This window comes from Dromiciops gliroides, chromosome 4 (genome assembly GCF_019393635.1).
Source record: "Dromiciops gliroides isolate mDroGli1 chromosome 4, mDroGli1.pri, whole genome shotgun sequence".
Classification (NCBI taxonomy): Eukaryota; Metazoa; Chordata; class Mammalia; order Microbiotheria; family Microbiotheriidae; genus Dromiciops; species Dromiciops gliroides.
The window spans coordinates 71,812,384-71,824,074 of NC_057864.1; positions in this window are offsets into that span (position 1 = coordinate 71,812,384).

An 11,691-nucleotide genomic window follows, 5' to 3' on the forward strand; every position below is an offset into this window, starting at 1 on the left:
AGGGTTAAGTGACTTGCCCAGGGTCACACAGCTAGTAAGTGTCAAGTGTCTGAGGCCGAATTTGAACTCAGGTCCTCCTGAATCCAGGGCCGGTGCTCTATCCACTGTGCCACCTAGCTGCCCCCTGTATCAATGATCTTTGAAAGACTATGGAGAATGGAAGAGGTATTGTGGGAAAGAGAAGAGAGTATACAAACCACAGGCCAGTGAGTTTGACTTAGTTAAGAATGATAGCTAGGGGGGCAGCTAGATGGCGCAGTAGATAGAGCACCGGCCCTGGAGTCAGGAGTACCTGAGTTCAAATCCAGCCTCAGACATTTGACACTTACTAGCTGTGTGACCCTGGGCAAGTCACTTAAACCCCAATTACCTCACAAAAACAAAACAAAACAAAACAAACAAACAAACAAAAAAGAATGATAGCTAGGGGCAGCTTTGCAGTGCAGTGGATAGAGCATTGGCTCTGGAGTCAGGAGGACCTGAGTTCAAATGTGACCTCAGACACTTGACACTTACTAGCCGTGTGACCCTGGGCAAGTCACTTAACCCTCATTGCCCCACCAAAAAAAAAAAAAAAAAAGAATGATAGCCAGAACATTTAGAAGACAGATCACAAGAAGCCAGCATTGTTTCAGTAAGAACAGTTCATACCAATTTCAGAAAAACCTGGAAAGACTTATATGAATTAGGATTGAACAAATGGAAGCTAGTGACTTTATGAGAAACCAAGACACAATAAAGCAAATCCAAATGAATAAAAAAATAGAGGGCAATGTGAAATATCTTCTTGGAAAAACTGCTGACCTGGAAAATAGGTCCAGGAGAGAAAATTTGAAAATTATTGATCTACCTGAAAACCATGATCAAGGAAAGAGCTTAGACATCATCTTCCAAGAAATTGTCAGGGAAAATTGCCCTGATATTCTAGAAGCAGAAGGTAAAATAGAAATTGAAAGGATCCACCGATCACCTCCTGAAAGACATCCCAAAAGGAAAACTCCTAAGAATCTTATAGCCAAATTCCAGAGCTCTCAAGTCAAGGAGAAAATATTGTAAATATCATGGGGAAGGGAATAGGATGGAGGGAAACAGTTAACAATAGTAATCATGAAAAAGAGAAAAGGGGGGAAATTGTATAAAAAATATTTATAGCAACTCTTTGTGGTGGCTAAGAATTGGGAATCAAGGGAATATCCATCAATTGAGGAATAACTGAAGAAGCTGTGGTATATGATTGTAGTAGAATGGTATTGTGCTATAGGAAATGACAAACAGGATGATCCCAGAAAAACCTGGAAAGACTCATATGAGCTGATGTATAGTGAAGTGAGCAGAACTGGGAGGACATTGTGCATAGTGACAGCAGTATTGTTCAATGAGCAATTGTGAATGACAATTACTTTCAGCAATACAATGATCTAAAACAATCCCAAGGGACTAATGAGGAAGCATACTATCCACCCCCATAGAAAGGACTGATAAAAAGAGCACTTGTAGATTGTACATATATAACCTATATCAGATTGGTTGATGTCTTGTGGAGGGGAAAGGAAAAGGAGGGAGGGAGAAAAAATTGGAACCCTAAATCTTATGAAAATGAATGTTGAAAACTACCCTTACATGTAACTGGAAAAAATAAAATAAATGTTTGTTGCAAAAAAAAAAAAAAGACTTACGTGAACTGATGCAAAGTTAAGTGAACAGGGGGCGGCTAGGTGGCGCAGTGGATAAAGCACCGGCCCTGGAGTCAGGAGTACCTGAGTTCAAATCCGGCCTCAGACATTTGACACTTACTAGCTGTGTGACCCTGGGCAAGTCACTTAACCCCCATTGCCCCTCAAAAAAAACAAAAAACAAACAAAAAACAAAAACAAAAACAAAAAAGTTAAGTGAACAGGACCAGGAGAATGTTATACACAGTGATAGCAATAATGTTTGATGAAGAATTGTGAATGACTTAGCTATTCTCAGAAATACAATGATTTAAGATAATCCCAAAGGACTCATGATGAAGCATATTATTTATCTCCAGAGAAAGAACTGATATTGTTTGCATACAGACTAAAGCATGTTATTTTTAACTTTCTTTCTTTTTCATTTATTTGAGTCTTCTTGTACAAAGTGACTAATAATGTTTTATTTGATTGCATACACATAAACTATATTTGATTGCTTACCGTCTCAGGGAGAGGGGAGGAGAGGGAAGGAGGGATAGAATTTAGACATCAAAACCAAAAAAAAGTTTTAAAAATTGTTTTAACATGTAATTGGGGGGAAATTATACATATATACATACACACACACACACATATATATATACATATATATATATACACACACACACACACACACACACATATATACATATATATATACACACACACACACACACATATAGAACAGTTCATACCAGACTAATCTTATTTCCTTATTTGTCAGGGCTTTTAGGCAAAGTAGATCAGGACAACAGAGTCTATAAGGACTGCAGGAGAGCACTTGACAATTCTCTCGTGATATTCTTGTGGGAACAGTGAAGCAATGAGAACTAGACAATAGAAATGAGGTAAAGTCAGATCCAGTTAAATGACCAGACCAAAGAATTAGTTATTAATGATTCAGTGTCAGCACAGAAGGAGGTTTTCATTTGAGTGCCCCAGGGATCTAGACTTGGCCATTTTTACCAATTACTTGCATAAAGTTATAGAACACCGTATTAAATTTTAAATAAATCCATTAAAATTTTAAATGTAACAACCTGACTAATATGGAAATGTTTTTCATGACTACACATGTATAACTTATATTGAATAGCTTGGCTTGTTGAGGGAGGGAGGAAGGAAGATAATTTGGAGCACAAAGTTTTAAAAATAGATGTTAAAATTGTTTTTACATGTAATTAGGGGAAAATAAATTCTAAATAAATGAAAAAAGATTTAAAGTGTTAGAACAACAAGCTTACTAAGCTTAAATAAATCCATTAAAATTTAAAGTTCTGGAACAAATGTCTATTAAGTGTTCAGGTGACAAAAGCTGAAAGAGATAGCTAACCTGTTGGATGAGCAGGTCAGGATCCAAAATCACCTTATTTGGCTGTAATATTTGCCTGAATCTAATAAGAAAACAAATTGAAGAAATATAAGAAATGTTTCTTCCTTCCTCCCTTCCTTTCTTCAGTTCATAAAATCAGCTTTGTGAGTGCAAGATGGTGGAGGCACAACTATTTCATAGTTTTGTCTGGAACAGATGTTGAATGTGCCACAGGCTCGGTATGAGTAAACGGTGTGATTTGGCAGCCACAAAAGCTAACGCAGTCTTTGGATGTATCTCTAGAGAGACACAGAGTCCAGGTATGGGGAGATAGAGGTGATAACTTTGTCCCTGGATTCTGTCCTTATCGTATAATAACTGGAGTATCATGTCACATATTAAAAACATAAGATGAAGGGGGCAGCTAGGTGGTGCAATGGATAAAAGCACCAGCCCTGGATTCAGGAGGACCTGAGTTCAAATCCGGCCTCAGACACTTGACTTTTACTAGCTGTGTGACCCTGGGCAAGTCACTTAACCCTCACTGCCCCATCAAAAACAAATGAATAAATAGATAAATGAATGAATGGATGAATAAATAAATGAATGAATAATAAATGAATGAATGGATAAATAAATAGATAGATGAATAGATAAATAAATAAATAGATAATAAAAAATAAGATGGAGAGCAGCCCCAGAGGAGGGCAGCAAGGATGACAAAGGGCCTCAGGGATCAGTTGGGTGAACTAGGGACAATTTAGTCTAAAGAAATATGCTGACTACCTTCAAGCTTGTTTTGGGGAAGAAGGACTGACTGAGCTAAGAGCAAGACATGGAAATTAGGGACAAGTTTAGATTTAACCTACCCATTAGAACTGTCCCAGAGTGGAATGTATTGTGCTGGGAAGGAGGTACTTCCCCTTCACTGGTGTTTTCAAGCAAAAGCTAGATAAGCCCCTTGTCTTGGTATGATGTAGATAAAGTCGTCCTTATTCAGGTCCTGATTTCAATTCAACAAGTTACTCTGTTCCAGACATTGTGCTAAGTGCTAGGGACTCAGAGGAAGGCAAAACACCAGTCTCCACTCTCAAGTCGCTCTCAGTCTTATGAGGGACACAACATGCAACCAATTATGTGCAAACAAGATATTGGGTAAATTAGATGCAACCTTGGAGGACGTGTGTATGGGGGTTGGGGGGGGGGGACTAGCACCAAGGGAGACCAGAAAGGCTTCTTGCAGAAGGTGGGAGTGTAGTTGAGACTTGGAGGAAGGCAAGAGGCAGGGTTGGGAAGGGAGGGGATTCCAGGGATGGAAGCCAGCCAGAAAAAATGCTCAGGGTTGGGACTGTGGAATGTCTTGTGCAAAGAAGAGCAAGGGGTTTGTGAGAAACAAAAGCATTCAAAAATTTCAGAGACTCGGCATTGGAGAAAGTATCAAAGGTCTTTGTTTACACTCTCGAAAGAATGGGCCAGTTCCCTAGTGGAAAGGCACAAACCCTTCTTCCTCAGCCACAATCTTTTCAATAAGACACTGGCACCAAAAACTAGCCCATCAGAATGTAGTGTAGCTAAGGGGTGGGGGGCAACACAGAGACAGCCCTCTAAACTCGTCCCCCAACCCCCAGGGCTACAATCTACATGCAGGGACTGGCTAGTAGCAGCACCCCTACCCCTCCAAGTCCCACTCCCTCATGGGAACTTCTGTGGGAACCATCTCTAAGAAGTCCTATATTTAAATTAACCCCCACCGGTGGACGTTAGCCCTGGAGTACCTCTTTGAATCTGAATTCACTTCTCTTAAGTTCCCCAGACAATTTCAATTAGCTTTGGGGAAGGGGGTGGGGGCACATTTTCCCACAGGGGCCAAAGTTCACAGATCACAGAGTATGTGTGAGGGGGAAAGCAATGTCTAAGAAGCCTGGAAAGATAGAAGGGGTCTAGTTATGAAAGTCTCTACAAGCCAGAGAGGAGTTGTTGGAGTTTATCAAATAAAGAGCAGAGAGAGTGTGGCAATATCAGACTTGAGCTTTAGAATGCTGGATTTGGCCACCCTGGGGGGTGGCACAGTTAGAGAAGGGGAGGGGCTGAGATAGTGAGGAGTTGAGGATAACCTAAATTGTTAGCCCCAGTGACTGGGAGGGTGGTGGTGTCTTTGACAGTAATAATGAAGTTAGGAAGAGGAAAGATGAATTCAGTCTTGGATTTGTTGAGTTTAAGATATCTACTCGGCAGCTAAGTGGTGCAGTGGATAGAGCCCCAGTCCTGGAGTCAGGAGTACCTGAGTTCAAATCCGGCCTCAGACACTTGACACTTACTAGCTGTATGACCCTGGGCAAGTCACTTAACCCCAATTGCCTCACTAAAAAAAAAAAAAAAAAGAAGTCCACTGGACATCCAGTTAGAGATGGCCAAAAGGTAGTTAGAGATGAGAGACTGGAAGTCAGGATGGAGGTTAGGGAGACCTAATAATCACCTGTATAAATTGGACTAGGCCTGAGGTGCTCCTCCAACTCTGAGATTTTGTGATTCTATAACTGTATTCCAGACTTGAGAAGACAGGCCCATGAGGGAAATGGGAAATGACACGCTAAGACAGAAATGGTTGTTAGGCCACTTTGTCAGAAAGCAGAGTGCATGGAGAAGAGTAAAATAAAATGGCTAGAAAGAGAGGAGCATGGTTGTGGGTGGCTTTCAATGCAGAACCCCCTAAGGCTAACTCTGATCTTCATCCCCTTACATCCATGGAAATGCTGTCCTTTGGAAAGTCACTTTCATTTACCACCTCATTTACAATGCCAAAGGATCAGGCTGCTACCTGTTCACGTTGATCATTGTCTGTCTCTCTTTAGAGAGAACCTAAGGTCCCTGATGGCAAGGGCTGTTTTGTTTTTGTCTCTGTACCCCCTCCCCCCCACCCCAGGACCTTGTGCCCAGCACACATTTATTAAAAGTTGGTACAACCTATCCCATATTCAGGTTCTCAGTTACTAGATCAGAGGAAGATGTCAGTCTTCAGCACAGGAAGGAGCATTCAGGATTCAAGTTTCTCTGGCATATTAGGGAAACTTTTAGTTTTCAGAATTTTAAAATTTGTTCTTGCTAGTAACACTTAGAAGCCAAGTGAATTTTCTCAGTCATACATTCATTAAACCTAGATAGGGAATATCCTGGAGGAAAAACTTGAACCTAGATGTTCCTGACTTTGAGATCACTTCTTTGTAAATTCACAGTAATACTGCATTTCTAATGTATCCTTTTTTTTTTTTTTGGTGAGGGGCAATGAGGGTTAAGTGACTTGCCCAGGGTCACACAGCTAGTAAGTGTCAATTGTCTGAGACTGGATTTGAACTCAGGTCCTCCTGAATCCAAGGCCAGTGCTTTATCCACTGTGCCACCTAGCTGCCCCCAATACTGCATTTCTAAACAAACAATTTCAAGTATTTGACATTCTTTTAACAGTTGCATCTAGAACAATTTATAGTCCAAAAGAATACTCTATAATTATCAAATACCCACATTACAGATCAGTAAACTAAAGTAACTTACTTTAAGATCATGCAATTAAATTTCCAGATCCAAATTTTCCAAATACTTTGTCTCAATGCAAATCTCAAAATAAACCAACTTTTAAAACCCACACATCCGGGCAGCTAGGTGGCGCAGTGGATAGAGCACTGGTCCTAGAGTCAGGAGTACCTGAGTTCAAATCTTACCTCAGAGGATTGACACTTACTAGTTGTGTGACCCTGGGCAAGTCACTTAACCCCAATTGCCTCACCAAAAAAATGAAAAATAAAAAAAACCACACATCTTAAAAGACATATTTTACTTAAAATAAGATGAACAGAATTCAGTTACAAATGGAACTATTTCCATATGGTAAAATTCTCAATTTTATCTGAAGCCCAGTTACTAGCATTTCAATATCAGACCATTATTATCAATAAACTAATTTTCACCTGGTGATAAACACTGGTGACTGAGAAACCAGATAGTTCCCCAAATTTAAATAGAACCTAATTAACCTTAATTTTGGGGTTCATAAAAACCTGAATTTAAAATATCTAATATTGGAGATCAATTCTCAATTAAAATTTTAACAAATTTCTTAAAAACAGGTAAAAATAAAATCAAGCTATAGTCACTCTCTACCTCTCTGTGTAAATTACCTGTCTGACAATTCTACTTTGAGTGGCAGAGAGAGTATAAGATAAAGGGCTTAGCTTGAATAGAAAGGGACACAAACACACATTTTAACACATATGCAGAACATTGTACAAGGACAGATACAAAAACAATAAACAGTAATGGTAAAGATTCTTAAGATAATTTAGCATGCACAAATTAAGTCCTCCTCTATCCTCAATTGGTTTCTTTTTTCTTTAAAAAATTAGACGTTTTTCTGAGGGACAAAATGTCCTATTGATGTAGGAGGCAAAAAGGGGTTAATAGAAAAACCTAAGACCCAAGCTCTAATTCAGATATGAGTTCCAAAAGGGAGTTAGATCCCAGTTAACGGATAACTTACAAGTCAAAATCCTAGGTTCTCATACCCACAGTGATCAGCATCCATAATGGACCAAAATGGGTCAGGTCAAAATAATAAAGGAAAAAGACAACCTATAGAAATTCTAATGAAAAATGATTATACTTTGAAACTAGCCATGGGAATCAGAAAGAGACATGGCAGAAAAGGCCAAATTTGTCCCCAGATTCACCTTATGACGTGTTAAACCCCCAAAACACACCTCCACTGAAAAAGGTACCTGCCTCGGGGGTTGGCTTAGGACCCCAGGAACTCCAAATTAGGATAAACCCTCCCTTGTACCTCCCCAAGGTGGAGATTATTATAATGAGACTGATAATCAGTTTATCTATACTATAAATATAACTGTCTTTCCTTTCCTTATTTGAGAGGTACCTTTCCAATATTCTGGTTCTCTCCCTGTGGTCACCCACAGCATTGCAATAAAACTTGAGAAACGGAGTCACTGAGTCTTGTAATTCTTTTGGGACGACTCACAATCAATTTGACCCCTAATTCCAGCCCACATCACTATCAAAAATCCTATTCTCCCCCCCCTTTTTTTTTTAAAGGGAGGAGGGTTCAGATTTAGAATCTTGCTTAGTTGATTCAAAATGCCATTGGAAAAAGAGAAAGAAAAAAAAGCTAAGTCCCACTCAGGGCCTTTAACTTTTGGATTGGCAGAATCAAGAGTAAACTAAAAAAAAAAAAAAAAAAAAGGAGATCCCATTGTGGCCATCAGTGTCGTGGGTCAGACTTGAATTCTGCTAATTTTTCCAAGTACTTGCAATTATGAAGTACATGATGTAATGGGGGAAATGGGGTATGGGGTTTGGGTTAGGGGTTGGGGTTCTTAAAGAATTCCTCTTTAAAGAATTACACCCTCCTGATTTTTCTCTTATAACATGACTAATGCAGAAATATGTTTAATGTTATTATGTGTGTGTACATATATATATATATATCCTATATCAGATTACCTGCTGTCTAGGGGAGAGGGGAGGGAGGGGAGGGAGGGAGAAAAATCTGAAATTGGAAAGCTTGTAGAAACAAAAGTTGAGAACTAGCTTTTCATGTAACAGGAAAAAAATAAAATACTTTATTAAAAAAAAAAAGGAATTACACCCTAGGGGCAGCTAAATGGCTCAGTGGATAGAGCACCGGCCCTGGAGTCAGGAGTACTTGAGTTCAAATCCGGCCTCAGACACTTAACACTTACTAGCTGTGTGAGTGACCCTGGGCAAGTCACTTAACCCCAATTGCCTCACTAAAAAAAAAAAAGAATTACACCCTCTTGCACACAAAAGCAGTTAGAATAAAATGGTAGTTTATTTAGGGGCAAAGGAAGGGAAGGGGGGAGGGAAGGGAAGCCATAAAAGAAATCCTTGGACTTCTCATGGGGAGATAGGCTCAGAGGTACCAATCTCCTCGAGCAGGAGACCAGCAGGTACTTTTTATAGAGGACTAATGGGGGTGGACCATATGCCTGTGGAAAGTTCCTTTAGTGAGGGAGGACCATCCCCCACTGGCAGTGACTGGAGGAATTGGGTGAGGGGTGGCTACGGATCTCTCTTCAGGACACAAAGGCCACAGCTACACCCAAATTTATCTCCCCAGGGGTAAGGGAGACCAGAATGAAGGGTGGGGATCCAAAACTAGCTCAGATGATTATGGATTTGAGTAAGATTAAATTCTGAGGATGGGGTATGGAAGATACCCAGCCCCGCCCCAGTATAGTTAGTTTAAAAGTTTATTGCTTGTCAAATTCTCACTGTCTCCTTTAAGTTTTATTGCCAATTAACAGTATTTTTGCTTCTGCTCAGTCTCCCCACTTGTCAACTACATCTTAGCTTTATCTGGAATCCATCATGTGTCAGAACCCCAGTCCCTGTTGAATGGGTCGGGGAGTTTGCCCACCAATTCAATACTAGGGACTCAAGAAGAAAGGACAAGGCTCAGCACTGGATGCGGCAATTAAGTTGAGACCAGATGTTAAGTGACATGTCTCTTTTTCTCAGAGCAGAATCCCCTTGACTCTAGGGTCCCAACAATGGATTACTCTTTTATTCTTTATTCTATTTCTTTGATTTCCCAACATAGCCAAAGATAAATTTTAACCCTGTCATCCTTCTAAAATTAACAGGACTACAAAACAATGCTGAAACACCTGAGTGACTCTTCCTGTTATTCAAGTTGACTATCTTTAGAGATAGGGGCCAGGAGAGGGGAGTCAGTGGGAACTGTGAGATCTGAAACATCTGACTGTCACTCCCCGTTCCCTCTTCCTTCGGTTTGACCTTGTTCCCCTTCCCCTTTCCCCCCTTGTTCCTGGAAAACGTATGCATGTCTCCATACATTGCTAAACACGCACCCTGGGTGAGACAGGATTGGATGTTAGATTGTGAGCTCGCTCTAGTGTGCATGGGGACTTCCCCCCTGACCAACATTCCTATAAAAAAGGTCAAGGCATGTATTAGCTATTGTGACTCAGTCATTGAGTTTGCCCGTTCCTGCAGGAATGTAATAAATCTGTCTCTGCTTGACTTGGTGGTCTCCTCGAGTTATTTGGGTAAACTGAGGCAGTTTGCCCCAAACAGCCCGATTTGGTTCCGCTTATCTCTCTAGGCGTATCTATCCTCTGGTTTAGCCTCTCAAGGACAAGATTCCTCGGTGTGCCCCAGAGAACTTCTGGGGTGCTCTGCACCCCATGACAATGATTTCAAAACAAAATCCGGCAGCCGTCCTTTTGGGACCTGTTGGAGTGGCCACACATGGTCCGTAGAAACTGGCAGCCATTCCCTTTTGGGGGACCTGTCAGAACGGACCCATTACAAAATCATCCGTGGATAAAACCAGACCCCAGTCTTCAAATCCTGGAAAGAGCCCCCATATGTTAACCTGTAAATTAAGGAAACAATCAATATAGGAGAAATAAGGTCTTTAAATCTAATGGGGCACTGGAACTATAGCTAGGGGTATCACAAAGCCAAAGGCTAGGAATACCCAAAGATGGGAAACTGACACAGAACCCTAGTGAACCGAAAGATAGCTCCAGAGTCACTTACAACTACTTAGCGTAAATGAACCTTTGACAAAAGACACAAAAGAACTGCCCCAGAGTTAAGTTTAGATGCTACTTAACTCTAAATAGAAATGTAGATGAACTCTTTTACATAATAACTTAAAGTCCATCCGGAGTAAGGTGGGGAAACGTTGGGAGGGGATAAATGGCTTGGGTGGGGGGGAGTCCTTCGTGAGTCTGGAAATGACAAAAATTGCTTAGCCCCAGGCAATTCATTTGCCTGGGAAGGGAGTAGGTGTGGGGATCAGTCAGTTCTCAGTAACTTCGTAGTTATCAGAGGTAAGATTTGAACTCTGATAGATGAGTCTTCTGGGTTACCAGTTCAGTGCTCTACCCACCTAGCTGTCCTCTTCTATCTCCCTCCCTACTCCTTATCTCCCTGATGACGAGTCCCGGTGGTGAAGGAAGAAAACCATGTCTTGTCTAAATTTTGCATGTCTGCCAGCACGTAGGACAATTCTCTAGTCGAAGTAAGAGCTTAATAAGGTATGTTGCACTGAAGGGAGCAATGACATGATGCACGAAGACTCCAGAGATTGCAGAACCCCCAAAGTCAAGCCTCCTTCACTGGGTTGGGGCATGTAGGATTCTTCTGGAGCTTGTGAATGAGTCTTTCCCAGTAAATAACATTTCCTTTGGATAGAGATCCACTTTCCTAAATTACCCTGAGACCTTTGTGTCTCTGTGTGTGTGTGTGTGGGGGGGGGCCCTCTTGGACACTAGCTGTCATCTGGACAACCCTTTGTATTTACAAATTGCCTTGGCATCGGGCCAGGTAAGTGTGTTTACAGATGAGACTCTGAGAGGAGTCACTAGCACAAATCCCCTCCGCTAGGAAGCTTCAGGGCAGGGACTAGAACTCAGATCTATTTACTCCTAGTTTTGCCGGGGAGGCCTGGAGCTGCAACAAGTGTGCTGAGTTTGGAAACTGAGACCACCTGAGTGGCAGAAGTGTCCCCAGCAGGAACTCGTGTGACCTTGGCTTGAAGCTGTTGCTGCCCTTCTAAGTGACTGACAGGGACAGTTTGAGAGTCTGGCGGCACGTCCTTCCGCA